Raw genomic sequence first — 26,748 nt, 5'->3', positions numbered from 1 at the left:
TTTTTTTTCTCTTGTCTCTCAATGGACAAACGCCCAACAACTTATAAACATATTTTAAATATAATGTGACAAGGTAGCATTTTACTCAAGAGGTGTGGTAGGGTTACACACAAGTGACACATATCTCCTTCTATGTAAGACTAAAAGATCTGTGCTTAGGAGAACCACTTGCATAATTCAAATTGGTTTGCCAAATCCTGCCATCATTTACCTGAACCAGCTGGCTTTTTAAAATTTTATTATAACACTTTATTTTCATTTATTCTCCTGCTCCCCTCGAGTGGTATGCAGATGGTCAGCTATAGAAATGAAAAGGCTGGGGAGTTATAGTTTTTCAGGGGTTTTTTGTTTGGTTGGTTGTTTGTTTTTAAATAAAATATTTTTTGATTTCTATATAATTGGGATGACAAGCTTGGATTTTTATAAAGCCAGTGAAGAAATAAAGGGAAATCTAAACAGTAATAAATAAGTATCCCACTGTATCTTTATACTGTTTCATATACTTCCTGTGTAGAAATCATTCTCAATTTTATTTCCTTTTGCACATTAACTAAAAAATACTGATGCTTTTTATCACAAAAATATGGTTTGTCAAGACAGTGACTTTTGTTTTGATGCCTCAATTTTTTGTAATTCTTACAGAAGCTTAAATACTGATAACCCTAAGCATTAAATTATCAGAAATCAGTTTGGAAAAAAGAAAATAAAACAAAAGCCCCAAAACAACAACCAAAAAACCAAAACCCTCCCACCCACAGAAAAAAAAAAACACCAAAAACCAAAACACCAAAACCTCAAACCAAAAACCCAAGCAAACAAAAAACCTCAACACTTTGCATTTGGTTTCTCAGTCTCAAGAGTACAATGAAATAATGTTTTAGATCTTGCATGACAAAGGAAGAAGAATTCTTCTGATTTTCTTTTTAAATTCTAGCTGAAATTCTAAAATAAATTGCCTGGTGCCAGAAACTGCAGCTTAAGACAGCACAGATAAAAGGGGGAAAAGCAGTGATGGAATGCTGTTCTCTCACGTATTTTCAGAAGGAGCTGACTAGCTTACCAGCCAAATGATTCTTCAAAAAAAAAAGCCTTTTCAAATAAAAGCAAGAGGAACTAACTGTGTGACAGTATGGAAAAAGGCCACAAAAGAGATAAAAGTTTGTACGAAGTGTAAAAACACAGCACCTCCATCTCTCTTCTCACAATTGACTCATATTTAATTTCTGTTCACTCATCTGTGCAGGCTGCAACATACAGTCTCAGTCCTTGCTATTTGCTTATAGTCTGCATTGGACAATCAAGAACCCTTGGATATGGATCTGCAACTTGTTGCCATACAAACAATCTGTGGACTGGACTTTGCAACTAGAGTACAGATAGTGAGTGTGGCCACAGCTTTAGCTGCACCCAAATATATGTTCAGAACAGACAAGTCTATTCTGCATTCTAAATCCATTATAGGTGAGCTCCATTAAGGTCCTCCCAGGAATTCTCCAGCACCTTCAGGAGCGCTGTTAATGGATAAGAAGGAGGAAGATCACAGCCGAGGAAACTGGATTGTTTCAGGAGGAAGTGCAAGCTAGGGAGAGAAGGGTCACCACAAGTTAGAGCAAATAAAGCTGCCACTGTAGCCAAGAACAGAAAAAAAATATTTTGCATGGTCTTCAGCACGTTTTTTTTTTTTACTGTATCTGCTAAAGACATAGCAAATCAACTCAGCCACTTCTGTGAAAGTCCATAGATCATCCTGTCTATTTATAAGGAACATAACTTGCATGACCTTAAATCTGTAGTAGAAAGCTCACTGCAGGATATAAAATTATTTCACATATACACTTCTTGATGAAATATATTTATTTTTCAAATAATAAGGAAGCTCCCCAAATGTGAGATGCAAAACATAACAACCATGCAGAGAGGTCAAATTATGTAGGCTTAGGCCTCTGTGTATTTGCTTCTTTGGATTCACTCTCAGTTACAGAAATAAAAATTAATAATTTATTGTACCTATATATAAGAATACGAATTCTCATTAACTAAACTAGTAGCCACTTCTTTGTGGCTTGCTTTATTTTGAAAAGGTGTATAAACTGTAAATGAAGGCAGCAAAAGAAAAAGTAAAAATATTAATTTTATTTTTAGGTCTCATATATTCCCAGAAACACTCAACAATAAATAAACACAAGTAATGGAAAGCATGTTTTCCCTACTTAGAAAAAAACTCCACAGTGAAAAGACTTGGGCGTGATCACAGATGTATCAATCAGAAAATTTTCACTTGTTCTTAAGGCTCATCACTAAGGGAAATCTTAGGAACACAGTGCTCAAGTCTTCTGTAAGAATAGCTAAAATTCATAATTTGCTGCTGTACTAATTCCAGATTCAAGATAAATGTCTCTAAAACAACAAAATTCTTTCTAGAGGCAATTTTTTTTGCTTTAACTTCCCTCCCCCCCACCCCCCTGATTGCACCCTGTACTAGAAATAAATATTTATTTTGTCATCGTGATCTATCACCCAAGTCTACATAACAGAAAATCAAATAATCATGCTGCAAGACAACATCCAAGAATACAACAGCACAATAGATTTCTCTTCATCTATTAAACCTAGCTCAGAAAACTGAGCTCAAGACAAAAATATCCTCCATCAGGTATCCTATCATCTCTCTGCAGCTTTTCTTATGTGTATTCAGCATATATGCCTTTAATTTGTGTGACAGATGCTGTGAAATAAGGTTATTAGAGAAATATCCTCAAAAGTGATGCTACTGATTGGGGTTTTTTTTCTCATTTGGAAAAAGTAAGGTATCGTGTGTGTAATAATAATGCACCAAACTTAGATATAAACCACTATTTGTTTGAATTAATGCTGATTACTTGAATGGGCTGCAAGAGTCCTTCAAATTTGGCTGTACAGAACAAAGAATGCTGGATCAAATGAAAATTGGAATATCTCTACAAACAACAGCACTTCCATTGTATATACACATAATTATGGAAGACATGGAACTGGAAAAAGGTCACAAGAGAAGTAAAGAATGTATAATTTTAATAAGCCAGTTATTTCTTTCTAAATATGCACAAGTTTCTATCCATCTCTTTGCATATATTATATATACTATATCAATTTTAATCAGGTTTTGGCTTCAGATTGTAATTATATTCCTGCATATAAAATGTTTTTCTATGCCCTAGAGTATTATCTTCGGTGGTTCTCTCTAACTTCTTCCATTCAGATAGAGCAGACAGTGCAGGGCCACTCTGCATTTGAGATAGAGGGCTTGGTTACTGGTAAAGAATCTCAGCTAGATTTCATAACAAAATGAAATTAAATTAAAAGATACACTTTTTCAGTTAATTTTGCTAAAGTGGTTCGGTTGGGACTGCAGCAATGTGTTTGATCTACAGTGAATCCTGCTGCAGATTTTACGTCGCAAGATTCAGGACAAGGTTCCTCCAGTTTCCTCCAGGGATTGGGTCTTTAAATCAGAACCCTGGATTAAGAGTGGTTCCTTCCACTGAGATCCACCTCATGTCACTAAAGAACTTGTCCTTTATTACTCATTTCAGGAAGCTGAATGAGTAAAACAAAGTCTTAAACAGCTTCAGCAGTGACTCTTCCTATGAGGATGTGGGAGTCATTAATACAAAGGCAGCATGTTCTACACAGTCTGAGGCACAGAGTCTGTATTTAGTGCAGGGAAGACTTTCCCAATGTTCCTTCTTTTCTCTTGATTAGAGTACCATCAGAAAACAATATCAGCTGTTTTCACATTTGTTTGGAAATTTAAAAGCCTTTGAAATACTACCTATTATTACTACAAGTTCATTTTTTCTTTTTTTTTCTAGGTTTCCTTTTTGGTTGTGGGTGTTTGTTTGTTTGTTTGTTTGGGGGCGTGTGTGTGTTTGCTTGTCTGTTTTTCCCATGACGTAATATTTTAGGATCCTATTTATATAAGTATCAATCAAAGGCCAGTACAAAAAGATCTTCCTTCTCCTCAGGCGCTTCAAAGAAATTCTTCATGTGTGAAATGTCAATGAAGTAAACAAATTCAAGCATAGGATCAGTCAGGATCTGACACTGTCCTTATGACAACAGGATTGATATCAACTACATCCTATAAAAACATCTCTGAAGACTTTGCATGCTGAAGGGTTTGAGTTTTTTGATTTTCACTTCTTTAAATACCAAATCTAAAACACAATAAGATAACCACATAGGAAGCAATTAATCGTTTGGCTTTCCCTGTTTATAAATATACATGACAGTCTTTCTTATAGTCATGTAAACAGGAAAAAAATTGGTAATAAATAAGGGTCTGTGAGACTCAGTCTCCTACACAATTTCAATAAGCCCCTTCATGCCTCAGTATCACAGAATCACAGAATGGGTACGGTTGAAAGGTACCACTGCAGGTCATCTGGTCCAACCTGTCTCTAGATGGTTCTTGAATATCTCCATCATTTTCACAGTGTCTTGGATGGATTGTGGAACTGCAAACTCTGGACAACCAATGTAGTCAAAACAGGGTAAACAGAATTGCTGTAATGGCAATGCAAAAAGAGACAGACATCTCTTTATTGAAGGGGAAGAGCAATCAGAGAGACACTGAGGAAACTGCTGGGGGATTGGTAGCTGCAATACAGTGACAACAATCCTTTTGGGACAGTTGGCTTACAGGTTATGTGTATGCCTAAGCATTATGATTGATATGATTTTGAAAGGCTCTTCTTTCATCTTTTTATATGAAAAAATCTTTTTTTATATATTTATATGCCCTGTAATTCCCAGGCACTCAAGATATTTCTATGAATATTATAATAAATATGTTATAAAAGAGAAAAAAATGAATCAATTTGAATTTTATGATTTGGTGGAGAAAAGCAGGAATAAATGCTTGTCACATTTTAATCAGTTTGATTTGTATGACTGACTTAAATAACATTAGGTTTACATCCCTGTTTCCTGCAAGTTTTTTTGTTCCACCCCTGCCCCAACAAATTCTGAAGAAATAGCTCACAGCTTTTTAATAAATGGAGCAGAAAACACACATCAGAACAAAATAAGTGACTCGGCTCATAAATTCTGATTCATCAGAGAAAAAAGGTATGCAGATCAAGAGGACTCCCAAAGATGTGTCAGTGACTGTCAAAGAAAATGATTTTGTGAAATTCAGAAAATAACTGCAAATAGCCACTAAAGACCTACTCATTTCTTTGCTACACCAAGGCCAGTATTTGAGATTTTGCACAGGTAAAATCTCTGCTTTCTCTTTCAGTCATACCCACACCTCCAAGACAACTGAGGAGGAAATAGGGATGGGAGGGAGGGAAAACAAGGGTAAAACTCCTTATCTGCAAAACAATTCATGTATTCATGGTTCCTCAAGGTTCTAGGGTAAAGGCAGCTGTGCCTGTGATGCCAGGAATCATGACTCACTGTCTACTGGGCCCATCAAATTTGGAAACTACACTTGATTGACAGAGGAAAAGGAGCCATTTTACAAGTAAAACTCACGAAAACAGTATAACCAAATGCTCTCTGCCTATTAACTAAGAAGGCAATCTGACTGGATGTTTTATTCTATAATAGATACTGTAACTGCTTTATCATACTATGTCTGATTTTAAAAAAGAAAAAATGTTCAATTAAGCTAACTCTAATGAGCTCAGAGCACTTCCATGAAATTGAACTGAGCAGATGGAATTTCAGTTCTTGGCTGAAGACAACATTTTAATTCATCTGTCCTGTCATCTGCAAATGTTACTCTATAATATTTACTCTTGTGGGTCTCTGAATTACTAAGAACATAACTTAAAACATAACTCTGCAGTGTACATAGAATTTTTCCACGCACAAGCACACATCATTTAACACTAATTTGTGATTTTTATTTAATTTAATTGCACCTTCTCTTTCACTCTTATCTGCCTTGAAATGCTTCTGATTGAATTTTAAGGACATATAAATCCAAAAGAGAAGCTCAAAACACAACTACATAAAACAGAGAACATACCTACCTGACAAGACAATTAACTTTCAGTTTTCAACCTCACCCTTTCAACTGTCTCACTCCTTACTTCCACATCAACACTATTCTAAAACTAAAGAATAAGGGGTTTTAGAAGAACTGAAAAGCTAAAAAGAAAAGGCGAGGAATGCACATGCTTATTTCATTGGCGATTTAAGTTTTCTAACATGTTGATCCTGGCAATATTTAGTAAGAAAAAAAAAATGTTTTAGCACTGAGTCCTTATGGAGGCAGAGTTTAAAACAATTTGACCTCCATATCCATGAAACTCTGTAAAATTAAGGAATTTTAATTTCCTTTTTTTTTTTTTTTGTCCTGGGCTCTCAATTTTTTCACGGTATCTTTTTTTTTTCTTCTTCTTTTTAATTATTGACATGGAATACCACCAACCTGAAAAGTTTTTGCATAAGCTAGGAATTTTTAAGGCTGTTATACTAGCAATGAAATAAATTTCACCCCATTATATAATGCAGGATGTTGCGGGTAAACAGCTTAAATAACCATAGTGAGTCACTGCTAAAGTGAGGTCATGAGCAGAACCATATGTATTCTGCCAAGGATAAGAGCAGCTCCCACCATAGTCGAAAGAAAACAACTCCAGAGAATGTGTCCTAGGTCACAAAACTCTACTCACATAGTCACTGGTTGAAACAGGTTAGAATGTTTTTGTTTCCATAGAAAATTGCTGTTGCATACATCTACATTAGAAAAAAAAATTATAAAACATTTTTATCTAAAATATTTGAAAATTTATTTTATTAGTCATATTCTAAGAAAAGATATCAATCATTTGATGATTTCAGTGATTTGAAACTACATTTTCCAGAAGTTTTAATTTTGTTCCTGAACAACCTTTTCCCAAGTTTTGACCATCAAAAATCATGAAAATCAATAAAAGACAATAAAAGAAGAAATTAAAAATATTGAATAACAACAAAAATTACCTAATTGTCTATAAGACTTCAAACCTCTTATGCTGAAAAGGGTCTTCCTTATTGAAGTCTTGTAATACCTAGTAGTCCTTTGGTCACTGAATAGCAGCAAGGTTATATTTATCTTTTCAGTAGTTCACATGAAAGTGCAATGTTTTTTAAAATAAATAGTTGCATTCTGTTAGGCCATTGAAAGTCAGAGAAGAGAATAACCATAATACTTCAAGGTGGGAAACACATACTGCATTGTAGAAAACAATTATGGCTTCAAAGTAAAACTGGTTCTTAAGAGAAGAATAATCAAAGGAAAAGAAAGGCAATCTGCCTACTTAGTTGTTTTTAGGTGGGGCAAACATTTTACTGACATATATAAACTTGGAAGAAGAAATTACGGTCAAGTATTTTTTCCTATCAGAGCTGAGATGTAACGTTGTAAAAATGTTTTTAATCATATTGCTTTTCTGCTAAGAGATAAAATTAGCCTCCATACAAAAACTGATGCAACTGTAGTTTTCAGACAGATTATAAGAAAACATCTGCTTTTTTAACACGTGTGACTCTAAGATTAATGTTAAGCACCTCTACTATAGCTTGGGATTTTGATAGTAATCAGAGCACCCTACCAGAAGACACACTGCTCAGTGCTCCAAAATAAGTGGCTGAGCTGGATAAATGCCATAAGCTTAAGGTATCTGTTTTCTATCTTCATGATTAGTGACAAGGCATGAACTGAATACTTAAAGGAGTGAAATGTATGATCTGGCACAAGATACAGCTCTAGCTCTGCTTAAATGAATGCATCAACTCCCACAATGTTGTAGGAAAGGAATTATAATACTCTGTGATGGCTGTGAAGATAAAAGTGTGCCAGTGTCACCATGAATTGTTTCACACAGAGGGTGCAGAAAAGAACAAGCCATTTGTTCAAAGTACTCAGTTAACTGCAGTAAAAAAACACTCTCCAAAATAGAACAGATTATTTAGTATATTTATTGAGGAGGCAAATCAATTTCACTACAGTGATATATTTCACATTTTCTCCAACAGTAGTTTTATAAGGCTTATGCCTCTTCCCACTCACCTATTCTGATTTGAAAGGAAACAAGTTTGCACAAAACCGTGCACTTCCTATGGTTTACTAAAAGTCATAGTAAATAATTGAGTCAGTTGTGGACAAAAATGTGTTCAGTATAAAGAACTGGCTTACAGTACTAAATGCATACCCAAACTGCAACTTGGTTTAAACTAGAGAAAAGATGAAGAGCTAGATGCTAGCATGACTCTACCCAAAACAGTATACACATTAAAAAAAAAAAAAAAAAGGCAGCAAACTTGTGGGAATTTTGGAGGACATCAGCTGTTCGGTATTCACTGCAGACTGTGTGCAGGATCAGCCTGAGACAATGTAGTAAAAGTGATAACTACCAGCTACCCTTTTATATCTATGGAAAGGTGTGATATACGGCATTTAAAAATAAATCCACACAGATAAATATCATCTTCTTGAGATCTATTCCTCACTTAAAATTTTCCATTGTCACTATAAGATACATCCTGCAGATACCATTTTTGACTCAGTGTTAGCTTGGCTACTCTGTCTTCCAGTAGAGTATCAGTAAATTGATGACAAGGGCTTTTCAAAATCATGTGGAAGTGTGACATACTGAAGCAGAGTAACTTATGATCATAAAAATGTTGCTAAAACACTCTTTGCACTTAATTGTCCTTGTTTTGCTGTGTTTTGTACCACGTTTCAGGTAATCCAGGGCTAGAACCATAACTCTCCCTTGAACTTTCTTTTGTCTCACATTCAGAATCAAGCACAATAACTCCTCATACAAGAAGGAGTAATTTTTCCTTTCTATGATGCTGATAGTACTACAAGAAGTAGTCTGGAAATGTATCTGTTTTGAAACACAAATAACATACTTTATTTTTTAATATTTAGGCATTGTATAGGAAAAGGTGTTTATAGCAAATATTTGGAATATCAGGACTTCTTTTATTTGTTTTTTAATTAAATGGAAAATATTGAATTTGACCTTTCTTTCAAGTTAAATCTCAATCTCAAAGAAGACATATTGCAGTTGAAACATTTGTTTTTATTGGTTACTATGAAATATAAGTGGAAGGTTCATTATATAGTCCTTTCTGTCTGTTATATTTTTATGCTTTAATAAAAAAATTGGTTAGCCATCACTACCATTCTGCAAGCCATTTTTCTTTCACATGGTTCCAAGCAACAGCTGATAGAGTTTTTCTATTTCCTTATTTCACTGTGTCTCATCTACTTAGGTTGGACATAAGGTTGGCATATGCAGGACTATATAAAACTTATTTGTCAGAATATTAATTATTGTCATATCCCAGAAACAAATATAAAACAAGCCTAACACTCACACATATCCTATCATATTCACTTGATAAATCAGAAGTTCCTATTTACCCCATTAAAACTTCAAAGTAGCTCTCACTAAACTGCCTTTAGCATAGAGTGCAAGTACAAATCCAGCATCCATTTCTCCTTTCCTGAAAAGGAATCAACAACTACTACTCAATCTGATAGAGGATATCTATAGGTTCTTGAATAACAGCAAAGAGGAAAAAAACCTGGGAGTTTTATCATGCTAGATGTCTAGAAAGAAATAGTCTAAGAATTGCACAAATGACTTTGTTTTCTGAAGAACAAGGAAGAGTCTCGTAAGAGCTATGGATGGCTAAACGTGCATATATGACTCCTTGAGCAAGAGAAGAACTTCCTTAAAACTATTCTGTAACACTTTGCAGTACATTGCAAATGTGCAGGGTTCAAATAACATGAGCTAAAACTTTGTAAGGCATTAAGTTCAGCACTGTAGGATCCAGCAAGTAGCTTCAAGAGAAAAAATATTTTGATTCATGAGAGCTAGATATCATTCTGAATGACTGGGAAATCACAATGAAACAAAAATTCCTAACAGGTTATAATGCTGTGTTGTTTGCACTCACACACACACACATGAAAAGCACAGTAATGCAAATATTTGTTTCAGGGACCCTAAGAAATAAACGTAAAATAGAATTAACATAAGCCTGCGTTCTTTCCCAAGACACAGAATATGAAGAAAGTATGGCAAGTCTATTATACCTAAATAGTTTTCAAATGGTTTAAATTTCTCTGCTACATACATCAGAAGAGCCTTAATTTAATATTCATGATCATGCCACAATTCTAGACCAGAGACAAAGGGATCTCCCTTCCTGTGGACAAACCTGAGGAAACCTGAACTGCAGAGATACAGAATCAGCTTTCAGTTGTGCTTCCAGCTGAGATTTGGACTAACTTTCTGAGGTCAAGTAGAGACCATCCCTCATTCCTGCAGTGCTGTTGCTGCCGTAGGAACAGAAGTATAAGACAGGAATAAATGATTTGGCTACTGAGATCAATCCCCTTCTACTGCAGAATAAATTTTATCCTATTCATTCATATGGTGTCTCCAAGCTTTGCAACCCCAGAGTACCTTTTGGATCAGGGAACTAAATATAGAAATCATAGGGCCTTATTCTTCCTCTCATCAAGCAAGCTGAATAGGTAACACAGTGAACTCCCACATTCTTCCTCCTGTGCTTGGTATATCAGCAAGTAACTGTACAGAAAACAGCAGAGAAAATAAGCTGAATGATCTCAGCTGGAATAAATACTTCCTCCATATAGCAAAAGAAGGCCAGGTGCTCTTTTTAGAGCAGCGTGCTCTGGTAAAAGCTCACTAAGTCAGTCAGACTGTACTGAGACAGATTGAAAATTTCAGTTGTAATGTACCTATTACCAACAATTCTGTTTATATTATATTTTCCAAACACTTGTATCATGTTTTTCAAGGCTACTTAATGTAAATCAACTCTTTAGGAGCCAGAACCACAACCAACAAAAATCTATAACTATATGGGCAGCAAAAGATTTACACAGCCACGAGCTCAGTATTTGTAAATCAAAGTTGTAATAAAAGGCTTAAAAATGGAGTTTAACATATCACTATTTCTGTAGCAAAAAGAAAAACATGGAGCACTACAGAGATTTGCTGAGCAAATATGGAAAACCAAGTTCCTAAGGTAAGCCTGATAGAAAATGAACATATTCTGTCCAGGGCTTTCTACATAAAACTCATTGTTCTCTCTATAGCAGATGATCCCAGTTGCAGAGGCTATTCCATCTTGTACAGTGCAGTAAGCTCTTAATGCATGATGAGTATCACTAGCAATCGACAAAAGTTATGAATTTCAGTGTTTTTATTGAACTGTTTATCTCAGCGAAAAATATGAAAAGTATCACTCTTTACATTCTGGGGAAAAAAAAATCACTCTTTACATTCTGGGGGAAAAAAAAATCACTCTTTACATCCTGGGGGAAAAAAAAATCACTCTTTACATTCTGGGGGAAAAAAAAATCACTCTTTACATTCTGGGGGAAAAAAAAAATCACTCTTTACATTCTGGGGGAAAAAAAAATCACTCTTTACATTCTGGGGAAAAAAAAAGATACTCTGCTTGAACAATATTTGTACAAGGAGTCTGGTGGCTTTGGCTGATAGTAAAACCAACATGAATCAACAACATTCAGTGATGGTCTAAAAGGTCAACTGTATCACACTGTATAGGTACAGGTAAGCAGCTGAAAGAAGAGATTGTCCTGCTCTACTCTGCACTGGTGTGACCTTACCTCAAGTACTGTGTGCAGTTCAGGGCTCTACAATATCAGAAGCATATAAAAGTATCAGAATGTGCTCAAAGAAAGCCAACAAAGATTGTGAAAGTCTCATAAGGGCAAGACTCATGAGACTAGGTGAACTCTTTTTAGAAGAGAGAGAGACGTGCCCTCATTGCTGTTTACAACCTCTCCATGAGGGACAACAGAGAGGGAATTGCTGATCTCTCTGGTTTCTGGTGACAGGATACAAAAGAATGGCTTAAAGCTGAATCAAGAGTTGTTCAGATTCGATATTATCTGTACTGAGATGTGGTCAAGCACTGGAACAAACTCCCTAAGGGAAGCAGTCATGGCCCCAGGCCTGTCAGTGTTCAAGAAACATTTGGACAAAGCTCTTAGTTTAAGTTTTAGGCTGGCCTGTGTGGATTAGGGTTTGATGATCCTCATGGGTCACTCCCAGCTCAGGATATTCTATGATTCTGTGAAAGAGAATGGCTTAAAACACACTTCCTTTTCTAAAATGCCTCATAAAATTTTGTTCTCTCAAGATCTTATGTTGTTTTATTTTACTAAATACTTTTGGAAAGACTATTATTTAACATAAATAGGAAGCAAGATATTTTCATGTGGCAATAGGGTTTTATTTATATGGTAATAACATCTTAATTATTTATACAGACCTCCTGAGTAACCAATGTTGAGACATTGGAATAGAAAGGATGATTCAACAACTGTTGTTGAAACAATATTCTCAGATGCTAAAATGTTTGTTTACCAAATAATACAGTTCAAGGCTAGAAAATAAATCAGGCAGCTTTTCTCCTTCTATTGAGACTGAAGTGATAACATTACGTAAATGTCTAGTGGAAGATACTCCATTAATGTTCCAATGAAAATCAACTCCAAAAATATAGAAGTAAAATACATGATCACAAGGACACGTTTCACTTACTTTAGACCAAAGAAAGAAAGGAATTGTTGACATGTACATTAAAATTCAGAATGAAAAAGTTTCCAGATACTTCCATAAAAAGTATCATGCTCCTGTGTTCTGGCTTAGAGCAAATGCTACTTTATTCACACTACTTACAGCAGAATCATCACCAATGGGCCAGTCACCAAAAAATTTAAATTTTCAACACAGTGTGTTTCCTGGTTTCATAATTTAAGTACAAGATTAACAAATAACCACAAAAGTTTGCAGTAAACAGCAAACTTTCAAACTTCACCCTTAGTGAGGAAAAAAAATTATGGGTTTGGCCAGGTGGGCCTAAATTTAGGTTTTAAAGTTCAGACTAGGCCTGGAATTGGCAGCTGACTTGAGCTGGGCTGGGCTAGCTAACAGCTGACTTCTTCTAGCCAATAATGTTGTATTCCATGCCATGTTACAACATCATCTCAGAAGGGGTAAGAGCTGGTGTGTGTGTTCAGTTGCTTCACAGCTGTGGTGCCAGCAAGACACTCTGCTGTCCCAGGAGGGATGGGGAGGCCCAAGCCCAGAGCACCAGCTTAACATCATGTTATCTGAGGGAAGTAAAATGTTTGTTCTTAGCTTTTCTCTCTGCTTAAGTCTGTCTCTGAGGAATTAAATTCTCTAGAATGATTTGTAGTTAAAATGGTAGAATTTGTGTTTACTGGGAAGTTATTTCTTGTTATACATAACTTGTGTGTGTGTTATATTGTATTTCTCCTAATTTTCTCTTCTCTGTATAAATACATGTAGTTATTTCAGCATAAACCTGGTTTAGAGGTATTTTTCCTCTCCTTCTTCCCTTTTCACTCTTTTAGAGTTTTTTTTCCCTTCTCCCTTTTCTGAGGCTAACTTCTGTGCTTGGGCAGTTGGTGTTTTGCCAGCTCAACCCAAGACACAAATAAAAAAAATTTTAAAAATAGTGTTAATGTTCATTAAGTCACATAAATTAAATGACCTGACAGTAGCAGCTGAAGGTTTCTTTAACAATGTCAAAATTATCTACGTCCTTAAGTCATATTTTCAAAAACAAAGTAGCTTCATGACTACAAATTATACTTTCAGAGATTCAAATTTCTTCAAGGTCTGATACTCTTCAATGTAAGAACAAATTCAGATTTTATGCCTTGCCAATACCTATACACTAAAATAATATCAAATCAGTATCTTTTGTAGGACCAAATTCCAGCTCTGAGTCTGGTTTTCTTCTATTTTCACCAATACTTGTGTTCAGGCATTAAAAAAATAAACATATTCACTTGCTACACATCCTCACATAAAACTTATTGATTTTTCGTCTTATATCCAGAATGAGACTGTTGTCAGAGCTTGATTCTGGCATCTGAGTCTTTCTTTACTTGTCAGCCAGTCTGTGAACCACAGTTCCATAGTGTAGAGTCCTCCATCTCCTTCTTAAACATCATCTATCAGTGTTGAACAAATGACTACTTACACTCTTGCCTGTATTAAGGCAGAATATTTATAGTCTACTGTACTGAACAGCACAACACCTTTTGTTTCATTCTAAGAAAAAAGATTGATTTTTTTAAGTAATAACTCTGAAAATACTGTGTTATAAATAGGTATTTGACAGCAAACTGGTGTTTCATATGATGCAAATAATGTTTCCCTAACATTTTCTGTAAGGTACTAAAATTAAAGTCCACAAATTTCTGACAGTTTCCTTCTCCTATGTCCAAATTCCTGAGTATCACTCCTTTCACCTGATAAGTCAATGATGAAAGCAATTCTACTTTTGCTCAGTTTTGAGATTTTTTTAATGCAGTTAAAGCACATTTTCTTACTGAGTTCTAAACCCTTTGCATATATAGAATTATATTTCAATTATCAGTATTTCATTCAGAATAATATTTTAGTTAGGCTTCTAGATTATATTTTTTATTTTGGCTTTGCACATTGCATTTTTAAAAGTTTCTACATGGCAGTTTCAACTGTTTCTGATATATAAATATACTATAAGAGAAGAAGAAATAAGCAAAATAATACCCCAGAAGTTTCAGCAAAGTCAAAAAAAAAAAAAGGCTGTTCATATGTACTACCATAATTCAGCAATAACTTCATCATTTAGGGGAGGCACTCTGGTGTACCACTGAATAACCTATAGTACAAGAATGAATAAGAAAAAAATTCCTTGTGCAATTTTTCACTGGTATATTAGAAAGTATGCAAACAAATTAAATTACTAACTAATATACAAGATTTTTATCAAATCATATTTTTACAGAAGGAATTAAAAAATGCATAAGTTGAAGCCCCTTTAAATGGCAACTATTTTAACTTTTAAGATTGTCTCTTTGTGATGCAATTGGCATCTTGTGCAGCAGCCCTGGAAAGAAACACACTTCATGACACCATAAACTCAGCAATACATAGCTATATCATAATATAGCTAAAATAACTTGAGTATTTTCTTGATTGTGGGATATTTAGTAGAAGGTGTTATCACACAGCAAGCTTTTCTCCTAGAAGCAGTACCTATTTTTATAAAATTTATAGGAAATTTTGCATCCTTGAGACTTCTAGCCATCTGTGAAACTTGGCAAGAATTGGCCAATGGTTTAAAAAGTTTTTAGTTGTGGAGGAGTGAAGTATAACAGATACACATACAGACAGTATGTATTATTAGACCAGGTGTTAGACCATACCTGAATTAGACCATGCATGTTAGCAATGGTTTTATTTTGTATATCTGTTAAGAATCATCTCCATATGCCAATAAAAAGTAACTTTGACTAAAATACAGATTGTAACTCTTGCATATTCCAAGTGTCATTGGATGTATGGTTCTCCTCCTTACAGAAGAAGCTCAAAATAAAAAAAAAAAAACCACATAAAATGAATCTAACTGTATTCATTTATCTCAAGTATCAACCAAACTTATGGAGCATTCAGTGACATTGGTTGAATCAAAATTAAGGTCAGGTCTTTTTATTCATTTCCTTTACTGATAAAACACCCTCCTGTGTACAACTAATTACATGTGCAAAGTGATCAGAAGTATCACTGAGCACAGCAATACTCAATGAGGACCAAGGATGACTGGTATCTAAAACAGTCTGTTACCTATCCAGAAAAGGACCTCATTATGATCTTTATTATGCACTAGCTGGTTCCAGTAAGTGACATTTGCAAGTGGGATTATCTAGGAAATACATATTCAAGTCTTTGCAAAGAAACAGGTTCTGCTGGTAGAAGGAAGTCCAAAATTGTATTTCAATATAGCAAAACTGTCAAAAAACTGATAATACTATCTGTCTCACTTTGCTCATTAGTCAGTACAGACCCCATAAATTTTATACAGTTATGTGAGCAAACAGTACACACTATTTCAAGTTATAATTACCCACTAGATATTAGAAGTTTCTCTGTTTAAGGCAATTTAATTGGCTAAATAGTGTCTCCTTTCATAGTGATGACTCACCAAAATTTTATCATAATAAATTATGACAAATTCTATTGTTCTTTAATTTCCAGGACAAATGCAAAAAACATAATATGAAGGAATTACCATCTGTCTGTTTCTTGCAAGTAACATATAGAAACATAATGTACTTACATGGCACCATAATACTGATAGCACCTTTTTTGTACTAAGAAAGGAATTGTAAAAATCTAAGAGGCATAATTTGAAAGTTATAAGAATAGAGGATTTTAATTATGTATGGTGTATAAAAAGATGTACAACTGAGTGACCTGGAATGCCTAACATAAATTAGCATTCAGAGAGTACGAAAAAGAGGAAGACAACCAATGGTATATGGTGAGTCACAGTCCAGGTGCATAACCCCAATATAGACTTTACAAAAACTCCTTTAGTCTAATAATATTTTTATGAGCTATGGAAAAAGGAAAAGCAGTGTTATAAAAGAAAGCAATTTTTTAAAATAAGTCAGGATGTGCCTATCCTTTAAAACATATCAATACAAAGAAGTGTTGGATCCCAAGGATCTGAAGGGGTAGGTAGCACTAGTTGTCAGGAATTTATTAAAATTTTCCCACCCAAATGCCATTTCAACGATATTTTCAGTCTACTCTCAGTGAGACAATGTTCTTTGGAATACATTCTGTACAAAGTAATTTGTAAAAAAAAATGTAGAAATAGCTACTGCAAAGTTCAGTCAATAAAGAGGATATTCCTCACACTGTAAACAATTTTAAGTTTACTTTTTCATTATCCACTTCTTAAACCTGCCATAATTTGTTGACTTCATCTGCCAGAGAGTCTGTGGTGCATCTCTTTTCATACAACAGTATTTGTCACAATCACAAGCCTTTCAGGACAAAAACAAACAACCCCCCTGCCCAAAACAATCTTCCAATCTGTGTGACAAGTAACAGAATATTTAATATGAAAAATATTTTGCAAATCACTTCCTTCCTAGATCTGATGACTCACAGGACGCAACACAAAACCCTTTTCCCAAGCATAGCGGACAGAGTGAATGGAGAACAGCAAGTTTGAAAGGTATCAATTCAGTGCTTTCAGTCAGATACACTCTGCGATCTCCTTCTCAGTACTAGCCCAGTAATACACAACAGCACAGTCTCCACACATTGTTCAATAAATACTCAGTGTCTTTTCATAACTCACCAGTCTCTTTTTGAAGGTAACAAACAATAGGACAAGATGAAATGGCCTCAGGTTGCAGAAAGGGGGTGATTTAGATTGAATAATAGGAAAAATTTTATCACTGGAAACATTGGAACAAGCTGCCCAAGGAAGTGGTGGAGTCACCATCCCTGGAGGGATGTAACAGATCCATATATGTGACAATCAGAGACATGGTTTAGCAGAGGACTTGGAAGTGTTAGGGTAATGCGTAAGACTAAAAGATCTTGAAGGTCTTTTCCAACCTAAATAAGACTTTGACCTTTCAAGCCTGTCTCTCAGAAGTTACACATGTACCATCCATGACAAGAGTCAACAAAATGAATCTATTAAATAAAAACAAAAATGCAAATAATTTTGCACCATCATCTCAGCTAATTCTGCCTTCCAGGAATTATGAAGATATGTAAGGTATGACTGAGGTGGCCATCCTCCTTCCCCCAGCCACTTCTGTCACACTCCCAGCCCTTGCTAGATCAGAGGAAGCGAGCCTCTTCCTTTCCTTTCACTTAGATTTTCATTTTACTGACATGCCAAAAATGGCACCCTTATGCATCATGCAGACAGATATGTTTTATTCTCTGTTACTCCTGATTCCATTCACAATCATTTGTTTTCCACACCAGCTATGTTGGGGATTTGGTCTCACTCATAAATTCTCCTTCAAACCCAGAATTAAAATTTTGATTCTTTCGAGCTGTGTGCTGCAATTTTAATAATAATATAAAGGCCAGAGAAAGCATCCACAAGCGAAAATGAATGGAATTTTAAGTTTTCAATTGCATTTTTTCTTCATAGCAAAAGAAAATGGTGAAATGTGTCACAGAGAAATTAAAGCATCAAGAAGCCACTACATGGCTTTCCATAAGTCATTCTACAAAGGGTATGGAAGCTTTGAGAGATCTTATTCATAGTAATGTGGCTGTTTATGAATATTGACACCATAAGCCAATCATTAGTTTCAATACTAGGATGGTGTGAGATCAAATTGTCTATAAACTTACTCAGACTGCAAAATTCTGCTAGGAATTTTGTATGAATCAATTCTAAGTGGTGTCTTTCACAGCTTTATAAAAGAAATTATCTTCTTTCTTAGCTCCATTAAAAACATATTTACTGAGTTATGGGCTCCACAGCAGGAAAAATTTAACTGATTTAATCCAAATTACTAAATATTGATTCCACTTGACTGTGAAAACACATCTGTGTACAGACATTTCCAGTTTTGTAATATTTAAAGGGACCCTACTGGAAAAAGAAAAATAAAACTCTGTAATGCCGCAACCCTGTCACTACTATGTCACTGTGTTGGCAGTGATGTGGAAGGAGGTTATCTTTTTCCTCTACACAACACTGGCTGAGGCCACACCTGGAGTCCTGGGTTCAGTTCTGGGCTCCCCAGTACAAGAGAGACATGGACATCCTGGAGAGAGTCCAACAAAGAAGCAAGATGATGATGAAGAGACTGCAGCATCTCTCCTACTGAGAAAAGCTGAGAGAACTGGAACTGTTAAGCCTAAAGAAAAGAATTCTCAGAGGGGATCTTACCAATGTGGGACAGCTACCTGAAAGAAGAGAATGAATAAGAGGAAAACAGACTATTCTCAGTGCTTCCCAGTCACAGGGCAACGAGCAACAAGCATAAACTGAAACACAGGAAATTTCAAATGAACACAAGAAAACATATCTTTACTGCAGTAACTCAGGCTGATCAGTGAGCTTTTAAACTCTTCATCTGTAGGAAAATCCAACACATAACTGGATATGTTCCTGAACAAGCTGCTGGAGCTGGCCATGCTTGAGCTGGGAGAGCAGACTAGATTAATTCAATCCACGTGATTCTGTGACTCTTTAATTTTTAAAGGATCTTCTACCAAATATAGGTAAAGGTATTTCTAGGCAACCACTCACCCAACATCAGTGCATTAATCACCTTCATGAATTATATTAACAAGGGCCTGTAGATGGTATCACTGTGCAAGTAATATATCAAAAATAATTTTAATAGCCACAAGGTAAAGGACTAAAAACAAAGAAAAGTTCACTTTTTGGTCAGTTTGCCATCTGCCTGTGAAAGTATAGATGCAAGAGTGCATGAAGACAAGCTTTTATGCTATTTGAGTTTTCTGCTTTTCAAAGAACTTATCTACAGATCTCTAAGCAATAGTGATCCAATGATTAGGAATATGCAATATAGTAAAAGAGAATAATCTTAAAATTTCTTCAGTATTATCAGAATACAGGTGAGATTTCTCTAAGCTTTGTTGGCACATTTCAGAAGTTTTTCAAGCCTCACAGACAAGGTTTTAGAAGTGCACTTCTCCACAATACTTAACTGTACCACAGATAAGTAAGCATAAACAACAGCTCCCCACAGTGAACTCTAGGCAATTAATTACCTTGTGCCTTTGGAATAATTAGCCTTTTAGACATTATGGAGCAGTTGCACTAAGACTGATGTATACTATCCCAGCTTCACAGTAATGGAACAACAATTCTGATCAGTCTGACTCTTCAGATAAAAACAAACATTCCTGAGATTAAGTAAAGCCTGTAGCCTTAAGGAGTCTGTACCTTTGAGAGTTTGACTTAAAATTTTTGCTATATTATCCCACTTCCTAGATTTCAGGCTCACACTTGCAGATTTTCTCCTACTTCTCTAGAGGAAGACCAAGATTGCATTTTTATCAGGTGACTATAAAGTCTGATTTATAGTTTGGGCAGGAAGGGTAAGTGAAACAACAAAAGAAGAAAATATTTCAAATAAAGTGAGTGAGTAGTGAAGATGGTGAGAATTGTGGATAGATATGTCTGAGATATTTTGACTAAAACAAAGATATATTTTAGCACAAATGTGTCCCTGTATATCAACATTTGCGTAAACAAAATTCCATGCAGTTGACATAATTTAACACTATTTTAATGTGCCAATCAAAAAAAGCCAAGAGGTTTAGAAGTTGAGTCAAGATTCTATATAAATGTTTTACTGTTGAATTAGATCCAGCCATCCCAGACATTTCTGATCATGAAAATACTCAATGTATTTCAATTACAGTTTTACTAAACAGGAGGGACAAAAAAAAATAAAAAATCCATGTAATTGCTATAGCTATATTTTTAAGCATGTGAATCTTTAATAAAAACTTTATGTTTCTTCGGTTTTATTATAAAGCCACTTCAAACCTGATAGGTTTTTTTTTCCTTTTTGGTAGGAAAAAAGAATGAAGTAAAACAGACAACTTAAGTTACCACTTATAGCCATACTTGCACAAATGGGCACTTGCTGAATTATCAGGGTAGTGAAAGTTATGTGCTTATTTTCTGTCCTTTTAGGGTGTGCAGAAACACTGCATCTCAAACGCCATTTTGTGAGAAAAACAGATAAAGAATGACATGAAATGTCAACACCTTTCCATATGGTATTTGCCAAAAAAAGATATGCTTTATATATACGTAAAATATACCACATATAAACAGACTGGATTATTTTTAAGCTCCAGCAATCAATGGGGCTGAGAAAATCTATGGACTTTATGGATCTGCCATCCCAGCCTGTAGTAAGTAAAAGACCTTGCTGACAACATGTAAGATAATTGGACAATGAGGAGAATGTAAATTGTATTAAAACCAAAATTCATAATAAAATGAGTTTCAGAAACCAAAACATGTAAAGAAATGTGGAGTGGTTACCAGAGATGACACTGAATGTTGGATACATGACTGCATCATTTTGCACAAACTAGTTTTGATGCCGTGAGTGACCCTTCCCCCCAAAACAGGACTCTGAGCACGTTAGTGTAGGGTAAGATAAAAAGTAAAGGTCCTTTAATAACACAGGGCCTACAGCCCACAGGAATACAGGATGACATCCATGTGTCTCAGTTCTTGTTTCTATGGCTTTTATAATAAGATCCCTCCAATCATTGCTTTACACATTTCTCAGTCCAGCCCCAGTCCCACCCCTGGACCAACCCCTGGAATTGGGTCTGGGGTCGTCAAGACCCTCTGTCTTCATCAACTCTTCTTCCTCAGGCACACAAAGGTCTCTTGGAGTTCATCCAGTTCTGGCTTTTGGGTCACTCCGACCTGTGTTTATATTTCATTCTGTGGGCCTTCTGATATCCTTCAGCTCTTTACCTTGGAAAGGAGTCTAAACAAGATTAATTAACTAAAGGAATTTGAGCTCCCTGTTCTGGGACAGGGGTAGTGATAGAAAGGCATTAAACTGTTAGAAATATTAACCCTCTAAAAATCTACAACTGCTGTGTTCCTAAAATCTACAAAATGTGAAAACCAGAACAAAACCCCCTTTGGCATCATTTCAAAGCACAAAGTTCTAATTTTAGTTTGAATATTAAAATATACTTTTTTCTACTGTGAAATGAATTAATAATGTAAGCCCATATTACAATTAATACACACATGAAATCTAAACGCCAAGCCATACTATTTGCAACTTTTAAAAAGCACAGGTTTTAGATTCATGAACACATGATTGCACTTTTGAGAAGTCATAGTCAACCCTGAATCTGGTATGTGTTTTACAAGCTAGGTAAGAATGTACTGTCAAACCACATAGGTAGTTAAAAGGCAACAGATCAAATTCAGGTAGACAGCATTTCCAAATGTCAGCTAGTAAATCACCTCATGATATAAAACATTTCTCACTCTTGGAAAATCAGAGCAAAGTGCATTTTGAAATGTCTGTGTTTCACTGTACAGCATGTAAGGCAAAAGAACTGTATTTATGACTAATATTCAAGCAGAGAGGTAGAAAACGTCATAAACAGTGTGAATTCACAGGAGTATGTATCAAACATCTGAATAACTTCATTATATAGATGCTGACTGGTGCTTTTCCATATTCTGTTCATTTATGTATTGAAGTAAATCCATGCAATGAAAGAACACTGCAGAATATTACAAAAGTGTTGACATATGGCACTGAATTACATCACAGTAATGTGACATCAACAGTAACGTGACATCAACAGCTGAGGGACCTGACCTAAGTGCTTGCCACCTATATCTCAGGCTGATCTGAAATATCCATCAGTTTTTCCCTTTCATAAAATGAAAAAATCTATAAGGAATAAAAAATCTCTAAGAATGTCCACACCCAACACAATTCATAAGTGACTTTCAACACATAAGCTAAGATTTCTGCACTACACATATGAAATAAAATACACCCCTGACTTGTAATTCAAAATGTTGCATTCAACAATAAGAGGTGAAATCCCTTATTTACAAGTATCTAACTCAGTGCTAGTTACTTAAAAATATGATTTGAAGAATTTTGAAGAAAAATAATCACTCAATGGGCTAAATCTCCCAGTTCTAGATTCTCTCTAACATATTTGTAACAATGCAATGTTATGACTAACCTGCACAATGAAGGAGGAGATATTTAGTTGAAGAATTATCCTTAGAATACTGAAATATGTATTCAGATCATTTATCACTAAGAAAAAATATTAACTAATTTTTATTTTTGAAACTACCGAGTCCTTTTGGGTTGGTTGTTCTTTTCTTTTGGGGGGGGTGGGGCTTGTAGTTTTGTTTTTGTTAAACACAAGAAGTGTTACATGGAGTTAAGAGAAAGCAAATTATACTTGGTATTTCCCTTCAAAATGATTTGCAGAGCAAGCACTAAGGCCTACTCTAAAATTTTAACTAAAATACTACAATGTCATACCAAAATTTCATTCCCTATTAAAGATAGGCTATTTATGCCTGTATGATTAAACCAAAATATATTAAAAAATAGATATATACTGTAGCCAACCCCCAAGATAATTACAGATTTTAAAATACTACCAAAAGAATTTTTCCATGAATTAAATTGCTTTTATGCAGCAGTAAAAGAATACACTGAGATTCATTTTCCTCCCTTTCTTTGATTACTTAGCTGCTGTTACTGATACAGTATAAAACTTAATAAATTAATGACCTAAACAGTAGAAATTTTCTAGATTATTAGTCACTCTGAGATTTTGAAACATACTTCTCTTTTATGCTCCTTACACAGTATAAAGTTTCAAGAATTTGGGGAATTTGAATTTCCTTCAATGCTAACTTTAATCAAGATATTTGCTTCTCTTCAAAATATCCTACTTCCCTGGACTATTGAAATGTACCCAGTACAACATATGTCCTGGTAAAATAAGTCACATTCCTCCTTCTTGTTCACTTTGAACAAAAAAAGTGGATATTTGTTTAAACATTCAAAGCTTCTACAAAAATGTAAAAACCCGAATATTCCCGAATATGTCCCAAATATTCCCACATGTTGTTGAATGTTTTGCACATATATAAGCAGATTCTTAATGATCACTGGAAGACTTTTCTACCTCTGCTGATGTTTTCATACAAGCTCTGGAAGCAGTTTACAAGAAGTCTTTTACCTCTAAAAGTTCTAGAGAGTGTGGTAGAAATCCCTGCTCAGGGTAATCTGCAATCCTGAGCCCTGGCAACATAATCAAAAAATCTGGTTTCTTGTTTGGGTTTTACTTTTTGAAATAAAACCAAAACACAACAAATCCCACAAAACAGTAACATTAAACTAATTGTAAATAATGCACTTTTAAAAGAAAAACATGCTTCACCTGTTTATGACAAGGCTAAATCTGAACTACAGCCAGCTGACTTGCTTTAGGCTCTTGTTATATCACTAGTAATATTTCTCAGAAAAAAACCTGTCGTTGTGGAGCACTACTGGTTTTCACAGCCAAACTCTATTTTGACTAAGGCCCAATGGACCTAATTTCTTTCCCTTTCAATATGTACTCTTGAAAATAACTTCTAACCTATCCAGAAGACATCTCTGACATCTTGACATTTTTCACTCTTGGACATTACTTTAAGGATTGTTTGACCTCTTCGGATATTATTTTGTTAGACAAGGTTATCCTGCAAAAGTAATCATACACTTCAGGATCTATGATAATAGAAAAGGAAAAGAAAAAAGTCTTTCTTCTAAAGATATAACAACAAAAAGATCTCCATGTGAAGAAAAAAAAAAAGTATTTTTTCCATGAGTTTTAGTTGCTAACCACCTATAGTTGAAGACCCATTCATTTGAGAAGAAAATGTGACCTTCCACTCCATGTGTCTTTTATCTTGCTCACTCTTCGTTGGTATTTTATAGATCTAACAACTGAACCTTTCCATTTCATGTCAAATGTGTGTCACACATATTGCAAGGAAAGAAGCTACAACATTGAGTCTTAGATGATCTTTTAGCCTTTGTCACCTGCTCGCCCAAAGGTTACCCAATTCTTATTCTCTGCAGGTTTATTTGGATGCCCAGCAATACAGACCAAGTTATCCCACCACTGAAACAGAATTGGACACACTACATGAAGTTAAGAATCCGTGACAGCAGAGATCAATGCCTAGATTTTCCTCTCCCTACAATTTTCAATAAGTCTGTAACACTACTGAAGTATGGTCAGTAGCCACTTTTATAAAGAAAACCTCTGTTAGGAAACTAAAATATCCGTATAGGAGATTTTCTGTGATTACAGTGACTGCTCAACATTTGTATTTTAAAAGTCTGTAAACTGAGAGCAAAGATAAGCAGTGCTGTAGCTAACTAAGGCATAAAACTGATCTGAGTCAGGAAAGAAATCTATGATTTTATTAGCTCCAAACAGTTACCTGTATCTACTGAAAAAATAAATGAAAGTGGAACATTCTCTCAGAAGTGTATTATGTAGGCCAAAGGCCCATACCTTTATTCCCACTTTAATAACTAGACTGGTATATCCAAATACAAAAGCTTTTCCATTATTTAATAGGTCAGCTCTAGACTTGTTAGCACACAGCAACTAGGATACAAACAGTGAATGTAACTTATAAGGACTTTTATAGTTATTAAAATAATATGGTGAAATAAACGCAGTGCAGCACCTGTCTTTCGACATCTTGGGGGAGTTTATCAGAAAGTCAGCTTTCATATAAGCACAGATAACCACACAGACACATACAGCATATGTCCACCAAGATTTATACACTTTTTTATCTTCCCAAGTAAGTCTGCACTTCTGAAAGGCATGCCAAACATATAAACATCTTTCCACTACAACAGCATTGGAAACAGCCACAATCATTGCCTCAAGACTTCCAGGGTAACATTGACTTGAAATTTTTTGAGGACAAAAAAAAAATACATTTTTAGGCTCAGTGAAAATTAGATCAACCACAGTGTAACCTGCAGATGCAACAATGACTTTTGGCAGCAATGACGCAGAAATTGAGGTGATAATAGGAAATACTGGAAAGAATAAAAAACAAACTTCCAATGAGGAATTTCTGCATGTTTTCACAAGCTACTTCTGAGTTACATTCTATGCAACAGTTTTGACTTCACTGATGTTGTATCAGGCATTAATCAGCAAAATTTCTGGTTCATTATCTTGAGTTAATTTTAGGGAAATCTGTTCATTAAGCAGGATCCATTCCCCAGTTCTCTAAGTTGAAATTGAACACTTAAATACTTATCTCATACTGAGGCATCCCTGCCCACTTGCTTATAGGATAAAAATATAATATTAAAAGGAAGAAAACTTCCATTTGGTTTGGTGAAGAACAGCTGAGGTAGGCTCGGAGTTGTAATCTTTCCACCAAGCTCAGCAGCAAACAAGGCAGCATTTCAGATCAGTCTCAAAGTTTTGGAGGACAGATGAGAGGAAGTGGCAAAATACCATAGACACAATACTGAACTCTTTTAGAGACTGGCAGTGGCTTTAAGGAAAAAACCCTTCCATCTTATGGAACACAAAAAAAAAAAATCACAAAAAAACCCCCCAAAAATACAAGAGAATAAAACTTCTCTGTTTTCTATGCTATCTTGCATTTATGGAATAACCAAAACCAATAAAAATATGAAACCATGAGAATTCTCACAGGGCAGGTGACAGCATATTATACAACTATATCTTTACAAGATAAAACTTATTCCAGGACTGGCCACATTCATTCAAGAATGTAGCTGATGTGAAGCATTTACTGAACCCAACAGCATTTAAAATTCACTATGCAATGGAGCAAAGATCCTATGAGCAAATTCTCTTAAGGTGACAGCCCAAATAGTTTTACCTCAGAGCTTCCTGATCCTTCCCTTTTCTCAGTCATCTTAGGGCTACAACAGCTGACTCCAGAGCTGCTTAGCTGGGTGCATGTAAAGCCTGTCTCCATGAGCCTATTCATTGCCAAGTCCCACTAACCTAGTGGTACAAGTCAGGCAGCACAGTGGGTCAGCACCTCGGGATACCTGTCTAACCAAGCTTGATCATTTAAATGCAAGTAAACATTGCCTGCTACAAAAGTTAAAAATTACTCTACTGCAACAAGTAAGAAAAGAGAAAGATCACCTTCTTCTTGGGCTCCAGACCTGCAGTGTAGCCCAAAGGATGTACTTCTGCTTTCCGCTTACTTCAAATAAAATTCATTTTCTGCTCATTTCACAATACCTAGAAATGAAAGAGATTTTAC

The 26,748-nt window shown here is 35.2% G+C and overlaps 1 protein-coding gene across 5 annotated transcripts in view; it reads right to left on the bottom strand.

The window, feature by feature from the left end:
• Positions 1-26,748, bottom strand: part of CDH18 (cadherin 18) — a 248,773-nt gene that overhangs the window by 206,914 nt on the left and 15,111 nt on the right. For 2 of the 5 annotated variants that reach the window (XM_071555017.1, XM_071555023.1), the window contains exon 2: positions 26,628-26,726. The exons of the other annotated variants lie outside the window; for them this stretch is intronic. The gene's annotated coding sequence lies outside the window, so the exon portion shown is untranslated. The remainder of the gene's footprint in view (positions 1-26,627; positions 26,727-26,748) is intronic. 5 annotated transcript variants of the gene reach the window in all.

The sequence above is a fragment of the Pithys albifrons genome, chromosome 4, assembly GCF_047495875.1.
Source record: "Pithys albifrons albifrons isolate INPA30051 chromosome 4, PitAlb_v1, whole genome shotgun sequence".
Classification (NCBI taxonomy): domain Eukaryota; kingdom Metazoa; phylum Chordata; class Aves; order Passeriformes; family Thamnophilidae; genus Pithys; species Pithys albifrons.
Note: the sequence above shows the minus strand (reverse complement) of the source record. Positions and strands in the feature narration are given on the sequence as shown.